The 15,937-nt window shown below is 56.0% G+C and overlaps 1 protein-coding gene across 6 annotated transcripts in view; it reads right to left on the minus strand.

Moving 5' to 3' along the window:
* MGMT (O-6-methylguanine-DNA methyltransferase) overlaps positions 1–15,937 on the minus strand; it is a 302,488-nt gene that overhangs the window by 48,791 nt on the left and 237,760 nt on the right. The window contains exons 5-7 of one of the 6 annotated variants that reach the window (XR_012326780.1): positions 10,626–12,753; positions 9,486–9,535; positions 2,586–7,643 (exon numbers count right to left, since the gene is read on the minus strand). The exons of 3 other annotated variants lie outside the window; for them this stretch is intronic. The gene's annotated coding sequence lies outside the window, so the exon portion shown is untranslated. Of the gene's footprint in view, positions 1–2,585; positions 7,644–9,485; positions 9,536–10,625; positions 12,754–15,937 lie in introns of those variants that run through there. 2 more of the 6 variants (XR_012326778.1, XR_012326779.1) reach the window with 2 other exon arrangements.

Raw genomic sequence — 15,937 nt, forward strand, 5'->3', positions numbered from 1 at the left:
ACGGGCACACGCTCTGACCACAGGTACCAGCGCTGGCCCAGGAGCCCGTCACAGAGAGCTGGGTTAACCCGGGGATTCGCGGCCCAAAGACCCCTGGGCGTCGTCCCACCTTGTGCAACTTGGTGGAGCCCAGGCAGCAGCCGTCCTGGGATGCAGGCCAGCCCCTGGGGAGGAGGTGTGTGTGTGTGTGTGTGTGTGTGTGTCTGTCAAACACCCACTGCAGACGATGCAGCCCCAAAGGCAAGGCTCTGCACCACAGATGAGATGGGAGGCGGGAGGCGGGAGGCGGGTGACGGCGGCTGTGGCAGCAGGACGCTGGCAGGGAAGCCAGCCCCGGGCCCTGGGTCGGTACCACCTCCCGCGTGGGCACCGGGGGCCGTGTGGACCATGACAGTCCCACGCCAACCCCACCCCCTCCCTCCCTGAGCAACATGGTCGGTGTGTTAGCAAACTCGCGTCATCTGTGCCTGTCATTTACACCATGAGGAGCTTCCCCTTGCCATGTTTAACCCTAAGAAGCCTAAAAGCACCAGCTGCTCCCCTCTGGGGGCCCTGAGAATGTGCCGACCCAGAAGGCAGTTCTGGTGTGGCCGCCGGCCCCTCTGGGAAGGCCAGCTCTCCAGCGTCCAGACAACTCCACCAACACACCAGGGACAGAGAAGGAAATGGCCCCCAAGAGCAGGAGTTAACGTTTTATGCTTTAAATCAAGTCCATCGCGCCGACCACGCAGACATTTGACGGATGGTGGGAAATAACAAATCTGTTTTGCTGGGAGCTTGCCTTCGTGCAAAGCCAGAGATAAATAAAATACATGAGGGCGTACCAAATACACTGCAAGGACAACATATACAAACGGTACATTAAGCATCATGGAAGGCAGTAAAGGGCTGGAAACAGGTCCTTGTTGGCAGCTGGGCTCTGGTTCTGGGTCTATCTGTGCAAACGGACTCTCCTCGTGGCCCTCAGTTTTGGGATAGCTCATCAGGAACTGGGGAGTCTGACCCGCCTAATTTCTCCCGCCTCTTCCTTGCTAAATTACAAGTTCCCGGGCACACGCTCGGCCCCCGCCGGGCCAGCCTTCCCTCCACGCGCGGAGCAGTGTCAACAGAAAGGCTCCCGTGACATTTCTGCTCTCCATCAATTACATGTGGGCTCTTCACCGCCAGGAGAAAATACATATTGTGCTCCAGCGAGAGCCATTGTACCGAGGTCAGCAGGAACTCATTGTCCTTTTTGCTTCAGAACAAGGCAATCCTGACATCTGTAAGATTTGCTATAGATAATCCAGGTGCTATACGCTCAGAGCAATGGGCCGGCGGAGGGGAGGGGGGAAGCAAGGCTGGGAGAGGGGAGAGACAGATAGACAGACGTTGAGGGGTCTCCTGAAGGCTGGACCATTCAGTCCTGGGCTTGCCTGGGAAGGTTTCACCGAATGGTCTGCATCATTTAAGGGGAAAGTAGGCACTTGGCGAATATCTACAACACTGTGCTGGATGGCCCACCGCATACCACCCCCCCAATCACTGGAGCTGGACAAGTCGGGAAAGGAACCCACCAGAGAGACACTGAGGGGCTCATGTCCCCGCCTCCCAGCATGTGGCCTCGAGTCCTAACGGGGTGCCAGGGAGTCACCGACCGGACAGCTCATATCGCTAAGTGAGACGGGCTGGGGGTCAAAGGCTCAGGAGGCGGACGGGCCGACTGGAGCAAGCCTGCCCCGCAGAAGCACCTGCCTTTTAAGTCCGTGTGAGAGGAAATCAAAAGCAGATTTGACGACCAGTCAGGGAGAAGCTCTTCTCCAGAGGAGAGATTATTCATGGAAAAGAAAATTCGGCGACAGGCAGGGGACTACGCTGTGAAGACAAAAGGACTACAAAGGAGGGAGAGAAATTCCGACGGGGCTTCCGTAGGGCAGCAGGGAGACTCGGGAGCAGCACTTGAGCTGCCTCCCCGCCGTGTCAGAGGCACAGGCTGAGTGTGTGCACGGGCACGCCCGTGTCACAAAGTGTGTGCGCGCACGTGTGTTGGCGCATCTCCCCAGCCTTGGTGTGGGGCCTGTCGAGGCGGGGCTCGGGGCCGGGGGGAGTGGCGAGGGACCTGCTCCAGAACACAGCTTCTGCTTTTCCAGCTGCGGGGGGATGGTAACGCTCCCCCGAGCCCTGGGAGCTCTGGCTCCGCTGCTGGCCCAGCAACAAACGCATCTCCACTTGGGACTTTCAACCCTTAGAGACGACATCTCTTCAGCCTGTAACTGTTCCCTTTGGTCATATCCCGAAAAGTGAGCATGTGATTTCAATCTGAAATTAAAAGTCGTGTCTGAATAACACAACTGCATTCTCATTTCCTAATACCCTGGTTTTTACTACTTTGCATTCAACTGTGAAAAGTCTTTTAAAACTCGGAACAGCAGTAAAACTTGAATGAATTTTTGACCCATTATTGCATAGCGGGTGTGCCTTCCAAGTTGGAGAGACTGCCAAGTTCTCCCCACCTAATATTTCCACTTTAATTGTGCCACTTGAGAAATTTACGTGCCTCAAAATATGGCATGAATCTTACGCTTATTGCAGTATCATTAGCAGCAACATTTAAGCAACATCTGTGTGCTATAGAACTAATTGAAGTAGCAGAAGTGGCAGCTGTAAATCCACAGGAAGACGGCAGTTTGCACCCAGCACTGCTGAGTTAGCTACTAACTGTCAGCCTGTTCCCGCAATCTGGTCTTGAGCACCGTGGTTGCAGGCACACAGTGTCCACAAGAATACAGAGAGGAGGCTAATGATGCTATTCACCACTTTGCTGCACCAGTTTGGCTGTTTTTCCAGTTTCCTTGTTGAATTTCATTATACATTTCTCCATTCTTGTAAAAAGTCCAGTAAGAGACGTGTCTGACTTTAAACTACTTACCTGAGCCGAGACATGCTGGTCTGGCCAGACCGAACTGAGAATTGATTTTTTTGTGATTTAATAATTCTGCTCTCCCCTCACTCCTTTCAATTGCTTAACATTTTTTATCCCACATGTCTCTGTAAAAAAATAACTTTAAAATCCCGAGTAATGTTGATATTTAAAGCAATGGCATTTTCTTCCCGTGAACATAACATTTTCAGTAATCAATACAAGATGGCAACCGTAATTCATCGCTGGTTGGGGTGGACGCAGCTGGCAGAGTGTGCCCGGGTGTAAGAGCGTCTCCCGTGACTCACCCGCTTCACACATCACGGCTGATGAGCGGGAGGCCAGCATCCCTTAGTTCAGACCCAAAGGCATCGACTGCTCTCCTTCCCTCAATATTAAGAAAAATGATACCGATTCTTCCACGTAGGGAGCAAGTTAAGTTGGGAGCGAGGGATTACTGACATGCCTCCTTCTGCAGGAGAAATGAGGGCACCGGAGCCACTGCTTTTTACTCAGAGTATCGCTTCCACCGAGCACAACTGGAAAAACTATTTCTGACACCTCCTGCGGAACACAGCCCCGGCTCGCTTTTAACTCCGGTCTCGCTTGTTTCTGTCTTGGCAGTGAGTGGATGCTTCTCCCTCGGCGCCTGGCCCTGAGACAATGATGTAACTGGTATCTTTCGAAGCACTCAAGAGTGCTGGAAATACACAAAAGAAGGCCTCCTTCAATATGTGATGACTGGTGTGTTTGCCAACAGCCCGACTTCATTAGAAGATTGGCACGTCCACCCGGCTGCCATGTGACATGCCGTCAACCGTGGACATTTGTTGTCTTAATGCTCAAGTACTCAGGGACTCAACTGATAAGGGAGAAACTGTTTGGACTCGGCTGGACCCCATGCTTAGGGTGGCACGCCACCTCATGGTATTGGAAATCAATAGCCACGGGGCTGCTCAAAGGTCGGGGTCTCCAGGATTAACTTCCCGGTACTAAACTACCATCCCTTGTTTCTTGGTTTGTTTTCCAACAATAATACATTTTCACGGGGCCTGTTTAAAAACCACTTATGAAACACGAAGTGAAAAACAAAACAAAACACAGAATCACTGGCTAACAGCTGCCAGTTTCCTTCACCCGCTCAGGGAACATCCGGACGGAAAGGATGCTGAAACTTCCATCCGTCTGCAATTCAGGTGTTTTTTTTTTTAATCTATTTCTTTTTTAGTGGTGGTGTTTCAGTCTTAACACAAAAGGATAAAAGCTAGTTTGTAAACTACCCACCTAACTTATCAAAATAATGCAGCTTAATAAGAACTTGGTTGTATCCCTGCTCTGGGATGTGGCTTGGGGATGTCACAGCACAAAACGTAGACACAGGAATGGGACGTGTTCCTGGTATTTCATTTTAATGGAGAAATAAGCTCCCATGCCTACCCAGGCGGAATCGTTTTTTTGGACGTAGCTTCTGAATGAAATCCTGAAGCAGGGCTGTTCCACAGCGCCATCCCAACCCCTAGCCCTTTACAGAACGTGAGCTCTCTTCACCTTTACCCTCGGAAAAGTTACTGAGGCCACAACAATAGATACCTGGGTTACATCTATTGACAGCAAACTAGGAAATAAAACAGAAATTTAAAATTATTTACTGTTTAAAAATAGCAAAACCTCGATTATATATATACTTGCCTAAGTTCACAAATACTTAATTAAAAAATCTCTGTTTTCCAAAGCAAAAAAAAAAAAAATTTAGTAAGAAGGGTGGCACTGTTTTCCGCGTATGCAAATCTCCCAGTGCCGGGCATTTAGGAAGACAGCTGGTTCTCCTGTCTTCTTCAGACCACCATGACTCCTTCTCTTGGTTGAGGAACTGGCCTCACATGGACTCGTAGTTGAAAAGGGAGGAGGATTTTCACAGCCTTTTCAGTAAACTGCAGCTATTCTTCTCTGATCCTGCATCCAAACTGGACAACAGGGAGTTGTTTAAGTTCAGCTGCCGTGCAGGACCTGAAACCCCGCAGCGAACCTCGCACTGAACTCGGTCCCTCCATCCTGCACTGTGCAGGGCTCCCCGACCCACGGCCGGGTCTGTGACACTGTGCATCGGTCATTTGGAAGTACTGGCTCACTGTGTTACACACATCTTCCAAATATTGATGCATTTCTTTACATAGTATTACAAAAGTAACATCTGTTGACGTCACCACCAGTCTCATCAGAAAAATCTAAGTATTCAGAAGCTGTAAAGCTCACAGTGGCAGATGCAAGCTCCCCAAAATTCTCATTTTTGTTCAAAAACAAATTTTTATCATTGGTAACAAACACTGTTGGTCGCTCTCCTTGAAGGGACAGGGTCACTTGATTTCTTTTTGAGAAAATGTCCAGCAAACCTAAGTCTGAACGGCCCTCGTTGGCCCAATCGTCTTTCACCGTTAGGACAGGGGCCCGCGGGTTCACTCCTGAGCAGCGGCTCTCCCGCTCCCACCCACTTTTCCACGGGCTTCTCTGAAAGTTCGCTCTCCGGCCTGCGGTTAACTGGGCAAGTGAAGCTCTTTGTGCCGAGCTGGTGTGCTAAGCCCAAGAGGGTTTGTGCGGGCCGCTCCTAGCTGGGTGTCCTGCTGTGCTATGGGTCTGAAAGCTCTCGGGGCCAAGCCTTGTCTCCCAAGCCCAAGGCCTACAGCTAGCGGATCCCCAGGCCAAAGCCCCGAGAGGCAGGGGGTCCCTGCTCTTCACGTCTGCTCGAGCGTCTGGGCTGCAGGAGGGGACGCGAGCTCCCGGGAGCGGTGGCTCTTCTGGTGGAGCGGGCGCTGCTGGGGGCCCCCCAGACTGCTTCACCGGGCGGCTCGTAAGCAAGCTGTGGGGCCCCTCCCGCAGGGCCTCCGCCCACGGCGCGTGCCGCCCGCCCGGGGCCGCAAGCCTGGCAGAGGCCGGGCCCCTCCCGCAGGAGTGCGCGCGGGGGACCCTCCCGCTGAGCGGGAGGACACCACCCCGCCCCAACTAGTTCACGGGGCTCAATGGGAACCATTTCTGGAGTCACCCACGGCGCCAAGAGCCTCCCAGAAACAGGCACACGGCGTACAGAATGATGGCCTTCAAGGACCTGCTTGCATTTTTCAAGATGCAGACATTTGACACAAAGTAGAAGAAAATGTGGGTAGCACATAGGCCGTGAAATAGTATCACAAGGACACCAGTGAAGCCACAGCCAGCCCGAGCGCTGGAAGGCGCGAGCCTACCTGAGTGCGTCCCAGCAGTGGTTCCCACACACGTTCATCCTCCCGCCTCTGCCCCCGAGGCGACAACTTCCATCGTGCGTTCACATTCCCGTGTCTTTTCAAAGGTCTGATCGTATATACGCGCGTGTGTGTGTATGTATATGACTGTACGTGTGCGTGCGTGTATTTGTTTGTTTAAAGCGACGTGCATCCCTTGAGGCTCGTGAGCTTTATAGAACTAGTATCGCACGTTTGCAGCCTTTGCCCCGCACTGTTTGCTTGTCGTTGCATTTCTGAGTCACGCCTGTCACGGCACGCGGCTGTGTCCGCTTTCACTGCCGCGTAGTACTTCATTCACCCTGTGAACACGCCTGCAGGCACACGTGTGTTTCCGCCTGGATGCACGCTCAGCTTCGTCCGGGCTCTTGCTCTCACACAGCAGGGCCGTGAACACTCTTCGGCCTGGCTTCTGTGCTCACGTCCACAGACTCCTGTGGAGTGTGCTTGGAGTCGGGGGGGGGGGATGGGGGCAGGAAACGGCAGTCAGAAGCCGAGCGTGTTAACGCTGCAAGGCAACACGCAGTGGCTGTCGGGGTCATGGCATGCAGACTCGCAGACTCTGTCCCGTTCACTAGTTCACGGACTCTCTCAGTTCCTGGAACATTCACCGAAGTCCGTGCTACGTTTGCACAGACACGTGTGGCCTACTCCAGACTTGACTCTGGAATGACGAGCACGGGCACTGATCACAGCGGGGTCACGCAGATGGTGCGGCGAAGGCCTCGGGCTCAAGCCTGGACTTCATGACGTACAACACGTAACTTCCTGTTGAGGGGAAGCCTACATCATCCAAGCCGGAGGGTCCCAGGCATCGGCTTGGACGAAGCACGATAGAGTCTGCCTTTGCCGGTAACGCTACCTATCTACTAAGGTGCTTTCTGATGATGCCACGAGAAGGTCGTTTCCACAGCACAGACGTGGGGACCCAGCGACTGCTGGTTTAGTCCCTATGCAGCGTTGCTGTCACTGTTCAGCCCCAGGAGCTGAGAAGAGGCCCAGCCGAAGGCTGCAGGGCGCCCAGGGGGCGCTCTCGGAACAAACGACCCGCTGGAACGCTCCCAGGATGCTTGGAGAGCTGGCTTTTCACCTCTGCTGGGCGCTGGTCCTTTGCTTCGTCTGGGCACAGATTCTTGTTTAAAACAGTCCTTTACAGGAATGTCTTCTGGTCGCTGGTCTGGCTGAGGCAGACACCTGCCAAGCTGTGTCTGAGTGCTCAGTCACTGAATGTGCGGCTCGGCCGTCATTTTCCTTGAGGCCGAGTTCATCCCGCTGACCGCGGCCGACCAGCTTCTGTCGGGCGCTGGCCTCACCCTCGGTAAGGCTGGGTCTCCGGGACCAGCTCGTTGTTATTTTTGGCCCAGGATGTGGCTCTGCTTACTGGCTGCTGTGTTTCTCCAGTTGTGAGGAGAGCTTCCAGGGGAATTCTTCAGATAATCATCATCTTGATCTTAAATGTAAATATTGTCACCCTGGTTTAAAGAGAGATTAATGATTTGCTGACAGCTCCATACATCCTTAGAAAGTAGTGCACCAAAGAGAACATGCGATCGTCTTTTCTCCAGTAACACCAGTGGAAAACCCACACCCAGGGGTGGACTGGTCAGGCCAAGTGTCGTCCAGGTCTGGGGCTTGGATATCTTTTCTGAGTGACTTGCCCACTGAGAAGGAAACCCTGCATTTATCTCTTAAAGAAGAAAAGAGGATAAACTGCATGCGCCAGGCGCCTCACAGCTCCGTCTGCACCCTCAGGAGGAAGTGCAAGGTGGCATCATAAGCGCTACTCCAGAGAGGGGACGTCAAACAGGTTTGCTGCCGACCGGCAGGCCACGGCTAGGACCCGAAGCCACCTCGGGGCTGGCCACACCTGGGCCCTGCCCTTCCCCCCAGCCTCGACAAGGCTGTGGGCACTAATCCGGTCACGACCTGGAGCCTCGGGCCAACCCAGCCCCCTCCCCATGGCTCCCTGAGGTCCTGGGGCGGTGAGGCAGTTGGGCTGGCCGGCTCACTTCTCCCGGCCCCACGGTAGCCCGGGGCGCACTGCGTCCCGTCTGGGGCTAAGGACAGCCCGTCTTGCTTACGCCTGCTCCCTGCCTGGACAACCACATCTCCTGGATGAAGTCAGGCCACAGCTCCATCAGAGACACAGTGAAAGTGTCAGTACCAGGAGGACTGGCCAATTATACTCCTCATCTGAATTCCTTATATTTTCAAAGTGTTTTACACTAATTAGTTAGTACCGTTAGCTCTAAGGATTAGTAGTCTCTCTAACAAGACACAGTGACATTATGTAAAACACAGGGACGCCGAGACAAGAGGGCGGGCGTCGCGCGGCTCAGGTCTGCTCTGCCAGGCGGACTGTGTTCTCACGGGTCCCGACCCCGAGGACAGAAGGCCCCCCCCAGCCCGGCCCACGCAGTCCTCTCCCGGGCCCGCCCTCCTCCTGGTCTCTCTCCTGCTGGAAAGCCCGTCCTGTCCCGTGACAGCTCCCCACGTCAGAGGTGCCGCGCGACACTCAGTGGGCCAAGGAGCGGTTCAGAGGGGCACGCCACCCCCGGGCAGGTGGAGGGAGAGCCCCCAGAGGGCGCGGGGCTGCGCAGACCTGGAGGGGCTCCTGCCCCATGCAGCCGGCGGTGCTGGAGTCCGAGGTGTCCCCTTTCAGCACAGGGCTGATGACTGCCGCGCACTGCTTTCCTGACTGGTGATCACGCCAAACCCACCAAGAACGGACCCCTCGTGCCTGGGGCTGCGGCAGGGGTGTCTGTCCTCCCCCTGCCCGACAACGGCCACTTTCCTGCTGGTCCCTGGTTTCCTATCGCAGGGGCCAAAGCCACCTGTGCTCACCTCTGCTCTAAGGCATCTGGCTGCTCCTTCCACTTGAAATGCCCTCTATGTCCTGTCCAGAGCTAACAATGCCGCTCGAGCGCCACCTCCTCCAGGAAGCCCCTCTTGATTTTCTAGTTCACCCACACCTCCTTCCATGACTCTGTACTCTGAGACACACCCCGAGCCGATCTCGTACGTACACTGGTGCCACACGGCCTGGTTAGGGCGTGTGCACACTGCCCCCATGGCCTCACTGCTCTGCAAGTGGAGAGGGGACCCCTGGTAAACGGACAGTGGGGCTGTCTCCTGAGCCACACCACTCCTGAGACCAGACTGCACTTGCCAGCGTTGTCTTCTCACTACATCTGCCAGGGAGCCTTCTTCATAGAGGAAAGAGATGTGCTTTCATAAGTACAAACATAACCCATTTCTACTGGAAACATTTAGGATCTACAGATGAGCACAGAAAAGGAAATCCAACTACTCACGATTTCCTCGGGCTGAGATAATCATTGTTGTACTCCGCTCCACAGATGGTCTTAAAAAAAAAAATGATATATTATGTATACATATGTGTGTTTATGTGTAAATATATATCTTTAAGACAGAATCATGGATCACAGTTTTCTGATTATATAATACATACATACATTCTATAAAAGTTTAACAACACTGGAAAGCAACACAGACACACACACACACAGCAATTCTCCCCAACTCTTTCCACCAAGATATCTCCACGAAAATACTCTGATGGATTCTCTCCCAGTCTTACACTCTTAAGCCCAACTAAAAAAACCTGTTTCATAGAACAACATGCCTTTATCACTCAGCAGTGAGTCAAGGCCTTCTTTTTGATGTTAATAAACACAGACTCATGTTACCATTTTTAGTGGTAGGACTGCCTGACATTGTACAGATGGATCATGACTTAGTCAACGCGTGTCCTTGGGACATTTATGTAGTTTCCTACTTGTTGCCGTCACAAATAATGGCATGACAAGTATCCCTGTAACTGTAGCCTTGTATACGCGTGGAAATCTTTCCCCAGAGTAAGTTCCTAAAAGTGGAATTGTTTGGGGGAATTTCACGTTTTAACATTACCTAACTGCCCTACAACAAAATGGCCTGCTCCTCCGGCAGAGAGAGAGGAGGGGGAGGGAGGGAGGGAGGGAGGCAGGGAGGGAGGGAGAGAGGGAGGGAGAGAGAGAGGGAGAGAGAGAGGGAGGGAGGGAGGGAGAGGGGGAGAGGGGGAGAGGGGGAGAGAGAGAGAGAGAGAGAGAGAGAGAGAGAGAGAGAGAGAGAGAGAGAGAGAGAGAGGGAGGGAGAGAGAGAGAGAGCGAGCTCCCGTCCTTTGCACAACGCTGTAGGCAGAGAATTACACATTTTTTATTATTTCACCCAGCTTATAATAAAGTGTTGTCTCACACTTAAACCTGCAGTTCTGGGACCATCAGCCAGGCGGACATCTCTTCACAGGATGGCTGACGTCACCCGTACCCTCCTCTACTCCAGACCTGCCATTTGGGTCCATGGATCCACTCGGTCTGTTCTGCACCAGCCCTGCATCGCCCCGTTTATGGTGGATTCAGGACACCACGCTGGCATCCCTGGTGCTACAAACGTACCTGGTGGCTCCTGAGCAAAGACGCGTCCCGCTGGCTGAGCTGAGCTTGGCACGCCGTCCCTGACCCGCAGAGCCAGCCCGGCCAGCGGGGAGCGTGGCCTTTGTGAGTCATTTTTGTCACGGCTTACTGTTCATAAGCAGTGCTGTGGCCACGGTCAGAGTCTTGCCAGACGTTCTGAGTGTCACCTGCACAGGGCAGCCTCTCAGGGGTCACTGCTTGGACCTGCAACACCCCGGGTGCAGGTCTGCTGTGACTTTGCACACCCATCCTGGCGTTCGCAACAACCCACAACCTCCGTTGTCAACAAGCCAGAAGAGAGGCAACACCAAGTCTCTCTCACTTCAGGGACGGCCTTGGCGACCCATGTCAGAGCTGCCCCCGGGCTTCACGGTAAATGACAGTCAAGAGGCAAGTGAAGGGAACAAGGGTGAGACTCTGATGCATTAAACGCTCAGGAAGCCCACGCAAGGTGGACGAGTGTCCACAGGCGAGGCAGATAAGGGTGCTGAGATCACACACATCCCCAGGGCTCCCGCGGCTAGCCTGCGGGGGCTTCCACCACCGCCACCCGCCGAGCAGGCAGGACGCTCCCAGCAGCGGGCTAACTCACTGCAACCTGACAGCATGACGACGTGCCACACACCCCTCTACACGGATAAGGAAGTCGTGTCAGTGTCCTGGGGCCTCCGCACCAAAGTACCAGTGACTGGGGGCTTAAAGCAACGGAAACTTGTTGCTCCAGAGGCCAGGAGTCCAAGACCCAGGGGTCGGCAGGGCTGCGCTTCCCCAGAGGCTCTAGGGGGAGACCCCTTCTGGACCCTGGAGCCGCTCCTGGCGGCTCCTGGCAACCTTGGCTTGGGGCCCATCATCCCAGTCTCCACCTCCCTCTTCACAGGGCCTCCCTTCCCCTTGGGTTTCCTCCCCCTCGCTCTGAGACGGAGGCAGCCATTGGATTGAGGGCCACACAGATAATCTGGGATGATCTCACCTTGAGATTCTTCACAGAGCCACATTTGCAGAGATCTTTTTCCCAAATGAGGCCAGATGCACAGGTCCCAGGGGTCTGCCCGTGGACATCTCTCTTTGGGGCCCCCATTCAATCCGCTACAGAAACCAAGCTGTGGAGCGGTCACGTGGCGCACGCAGGACAACGCAGCCACTGAAGTGGACAAACTGGGCTCCGATCCCAGCTCCTCACCCGCAGGCATTACTGCCGCCTGCCTTCCGCACAGCAGCACAGAGGGGCCAGCTCGAGAGGCACTGAGGAGAGAACGCTCCAGCCTGGCACCGTCCTCCCAGCACGGAGCCCAGAGGCCGCAGCAGCCTGAGAGTTCAGAACCAGCACGACAGACACCGGCTGGAGAGTCCGCAGACACCTGTGTCGGGAGTGGGGTCTGCGAGAAACCCTTGGGGGGTAGGGGGGACGACAGAGGGGAGAAGGGGGCGAGGAGGGGGCTGGGGACGAGAAGAGGAGGCCGTCACTGGCGATAAACGGGTCGGCAGCACCCTGGCAGGCTCAGGCCTAACACGCGACGAACTTCCACGCTTTCCTTGTGAAAATATGTTCATCGACATGAGACCAACTGGCCTGAAACTGCAGAATGCCTGTCACATTGCTTCCTGGCACTGACGTCAGACGTCTGCAGGGAAAAGTACCGACAGCTATGTGCCGCTTGGGGTTGTGATACGTAGACGTGTCATTCTGCATCTCAAAGAAAAGGCAGTTTTTAAATAAATGTGGTTCTTAGCTTGGCACGAGGCACTCAGCCTGGAGACGGTGTGGAAACCCCTCAGCAGGTGAGCAGGGCTGGGCTCTCAGCTCAGACTGGACGCCAGAACCGCTGTGTGACCTGCTGTCCTCAGGCTTGTGGCTGAAGTCACGTGGAGGCCAGAGGTGTGTGTTTGGGACACAGCTGGAGGACACAACCGGCCCGGGAGTAAGCGATGGTGCACACACTCCCAGGGCTCCCTGGGGGGTGGCAGGAGGCTGTGCTTCTCCCAGATCACCGGCAGGAAGGAAGTGCGCCTCCCACGGCCCGGCTGGGGGTCCGGCAGCACAGGGACGACGCCAGTCCCCGTCGCTGTGGAGGCAGGTGGGCGAGGACTGTGCTGCACCTCTCCTCCCTTCCTGGGGAGAGAGGAAGGGCAGGGCTTCAGGGCTGTCAGACACACAGAGCACCTGGTTTTTCTCAGGGCCCCAGAGATTTAAAATCGCTTCGTACTGCTTTTGTCGCAGGTTACGTAGAGTTTATCCCAACAAAAGTACACGTTCTGGAACTGAACGCTCCCTCGTGCCCAAGCTGCTGTCTCCTGGCCGGCCGCTGCACTGCTGGCCTCGCAGCAGCTCCTCCTCGCTGCCCGGGGGCCGCGGGGCCGGCACGTGGTCACTCTGGGTGGCAGACAGGCAGCGAGGGGCCCTCGGCCACCACTCAGAAGAGCAGCAGATTAAAGGTTCCCGTCAGAGGCTGCAGACGAGGCCAGCACCCCCTGCCACGTGCAGAGCTTCCCTGTCACAGAAGCAAGCGGGGTCAGGCGCCTCCCAACCGCATCAAGCCCGACCTTCCTCAATGGAACTGTGGCCGCCCTGCCCCCGCGTCCTGACCGCCACCACTTCTTCCGAGGCTCTGTTGGCTTCTGGGCCTTCAAAGACCTGCTGCGCTGGCCCCCTTGGCCGTCAGGCCAGGCCGTGTCACGTTCCCCTCCTCCCAGGCCTCCAGGGGTCCACACTCGCCTGTGAGGGGCCCCTGAGCTCGGGGTGATGGGCCACGTGCTCGCACCCACTCTGCTCACAGGAGCTGGGGGGACAAGCCCAAGTTCAGCTGGATCTGAGGCTCAGCTTTCTGCTCCTCCAGCTGGGGCCAGACCCGCCCCCCCCCCCCCACAGGCCCCTCAGAGGCCCGGGGTGGCTGAGGCTGCCCCTGTGCAGCAGAACGTGCCCACAGCCCCGGGGCCAGACCTGCCTGCTGGGCCCGCCGCTCGGCCGCGCACCTGCGCCTGTGCTTCCTGCCAGAAGTCTCACATGTGCCTCCGCTCTGCCCTGTTGTCATGGCGATCAGAACACGCAAAAGCAATACTTTTTGCACAATATCACATGTTGCTTAATGTTTGGACACTGATATCATCTCCAGCTGGGGTTTTCTTAATTTAAGTCAACAAACCAGTCTGGAAGCACACATACTGCTTGTGTTTGAGAACCAAACAAGAGTGACATGTGACGAGAAGACTTAAGAAAGACCCTGGTGTGTGTGTGCGTGCGGTGCTGTGTGTGCCAGGGGGATGGCCCAACCTGAGAAACAAGGAAAGAAGAGGTGACGCTCCCAGCCCCTCTGCTCCACCCCTGGCTACACACCCTCTGTCGCCCCGGGACTGGCATCGAGACACGCGCGCACGCACACGCACGCACACACACGCCCGGCATAGCCACTTGGAGAGCTCCCTGGAGCCAGCGCGGAGCCTGGGGTGGCAGCTCCTGCCCCCTCCTTCAGCATCCCACCGCATCGGAGTCCCTGACGACCACTGGGAGAGTCCGTCCTGTATCCTGTGGCCACTTGAGAGTCCGAGCACCGTCCCCCCATCCCAAAGTGGCAGCTGCGAGCAAGCTGCTAGGTGGGAAGGTCCCTGTGGGCGCCAGCAGCACTGACGCCATGTTTTCGGGATCAATCTTAACTGCTGTCCACATGGAATATTTTTCTTGTGGCTTTTTTCAGTGAAAAAAACATGAATGGGAAACGTTAAAGGCCTGTTAACGACGCCCTTTCATCCATCAAGGCGCCGTCCTCGCGTCCTCGTCCACTCCCGCCCGCCCAGCACAGATCCTACCGGAGGCGACCTGGGTGACGGAGGCCAGACGCCGTCCATCTGTCCGCATCTGGAGCCACAGCGTCCGAGGACCCTGGACGGCTGCCCTCAGTCACTTAGAGACTTGGGTCCTGCAGTTTCTCCAGGCTCCAGGCCTGGCTTTCAACTGTCACCCTGTTTCCTTCAGACAGACAGACAGGGGTTGCTTGGCAGAGTTCCATTTAAATCTCAGGGTCTTTCAAACTGATAACAGGTAAAATTGATGTGAACTTCAGCTCCCTAAAGAAACTTCAATCAAATGCCTGTGAAGAAGAAAGAAAAACCCCGTTTGGGCTGGGAAAGGCCAAACACAGTTCAATCCTCACCAAGGGCATCCAAGTGCCCGTTCCCAGGACCCCCCGCCAGGATGGCAGCAAGAAAACCTACCAGCAGACAAGGCACCTGGAGGCCCAAGCGCGTCCCAGCTCAGAGGCCACAGGGAAAGGCTTAGCTTCCCAACCGGTCTTCTGGGAAATTCTTCTGAGTAAAAGAAAACAGACTCTGGATCCTTCTGTGCGCCCCACGGTAAGATAACTTGTTACCATTGCAGCTTGAAATCAAAACAGCACTAAGGTCCTGGGCAAGCTCTGAGGTGAAGTGGACAGTCCTCGCCGACTCGGCTGTGACGTCCTGCCTGTTCCCATGGTGGCCGAGGCTCGAGCTGGCACTGCTGCCTGTGGCATAGCTGCAGCTGCACCAGCAGCCCGGGTGAGTCTGCGGGTGCGGAGGACGTGGCCAGCGGGGCCTGCGCGCCCTGCGCGCCCTGCCTGGGCTGCGCCAGGACAAACACGCCAAGCGGGGCTCCCTGCCCCCTGGGCTCTTCTGAGCAGCGCCTAAACCCAAGGGCTCCACCCGACCACGCCACTGCTTCCCAGAGCTCTTAAGCCACCCGCCTGCTCGGTTCTCTCCCACGCTGACGCTTCAGAGGAAGTTTGGTCTGGGATGACACTGCTGTTCACAACAGGTTAAGGAACAGTGACTCCCTCCCTGGACATGCCTGGCTGCTCAGAGCAGAGGTGCTACCTAAGGAAGAATGCGGGGTGGAAAACGTGAGGCCCTGGGCGGGGACGGGCACCCGAAGAGACTCGAGCCGGAGACGACAGTGCTGCTAGGCAGCGACCACGCCGCACCGGCCGGCTGCCATCTGTGTCGGCCGCGCGGACTCGAGTTAAAAACCCCGACCAACTTCCTCCACGGTGGACCCGCCCCCTGCCCCAGAGGCCTGGCTGCCCGAGCGGCTCCGACTCCTCCCCGCACCTCCCCTGCCCCTCGGCAGCACCAGCCCCTCGTCTTCGGGCGCCAGGGAGTCAGGCTCTGCCGTCGCGTCCCCCCCTCTGCAGCCTCGGACGCGGCGAGCGAGTGGGTCTACGTGACCCTCCCGCCCGTCGTGGGAAAAGCACCAGGAGAGGAACACGACGACCCTTCGCAGCCCCACCTCCCGCGTGGTCAAGGGCAGCTATTTCATTACACGTGTG

The sequence above is a fragment of the Tursiops truncatus genome, chromosome 16, assembly GCF_011762595.2.
Source record: "Tursiops truncatus isolate mTurTru1 chromosome 16, mTurTru1.mat.Y, whole genome shotgun sequence".
Lineage (NCBI taxonomy): Eukaryota > Metazoa > Chordata > Mammalia > Artiodactyla > Delphinidae > Tursiops > Tursiops truncatus.